Here is an 812-nt window from a genome sequence, read left to right on the forward strand (position 1 = left end):
CGCTTTGGTTTTCTCAGTTTGTGTAGCAAGCAGAGGTTGTGTAGCAAGCAGAGGATGCATCCCTACAGAGAATAATCACCCAATTAAATTTTGTGCAGTTAATTTGGAACATACCAATGCAGAGAGCAAAATAATTTAATTTTACCTGAGCGTCAAAGATTCTAACTCGTCCTTGAGATATCCTGAAGTCAACACATGCAGTCAATTGCTTTGCCACTTTGATTTCCTCAGTTTGCGTAGCAAGCGGATGATATATTCCTACAGAGAACGGTCACCTAATTAAATTTTGTGTGGTTAATTTGGAACATACTAATGCAGAGAGCAAAATAAGCTAACTTTACATGGGAGTCAAGGAGTATAACTCATCCATGAAATATCCTGAAGTCAACAGCTGCTGTAGAATGCTTTCCCATCACCTTGATTTCCTCAGTTTGCATATCAAGAGGAGGATGCATTCCTGCAAAGAACAGTCACCTAACTTAACTTTTGTGTTGCTCAAGTTTGGTACGGAATGAACTGCTAACACTATCTTTGGTACAATTCTCAAGTAACCGTGTCAACCGGGAAAAGCTTTTGAAATTTTAGATGTGTTGAAGCATAGAAGCTCGATAACAAATTAGAAATTACAATGCGGAAGCATTTGTCATTATGTGCATTAAGATTTAAGACTGACCTTGATGCCTCCATGAAACTTCTGCAACATTAAGAAGACGTCTTTGCCTCTGTTTGGTTTGCAGAAAAGGAAAGATAATAAACAAGATAAATTTGAAGCTTAAACAACAGATTTACACTATGAAGAAAGCAAAAAAAAA

Source organism: Triticum aestivum, chromosome 2B, assembly GCF_018294505.1.
Source record: "Triticum aestivum cultivar Chinese Spring chromosome 2B, IWGSC CS RefSeq v2.1, whole genome shotgun sequence".
Classification (NCBI taxonomy): domain Eukaryota; kingdom Viridiplantae; phylum Streptophyta; class Magnoliopsida; order Poales; family Poaceae; genus Triticum; species Triticum aestivum.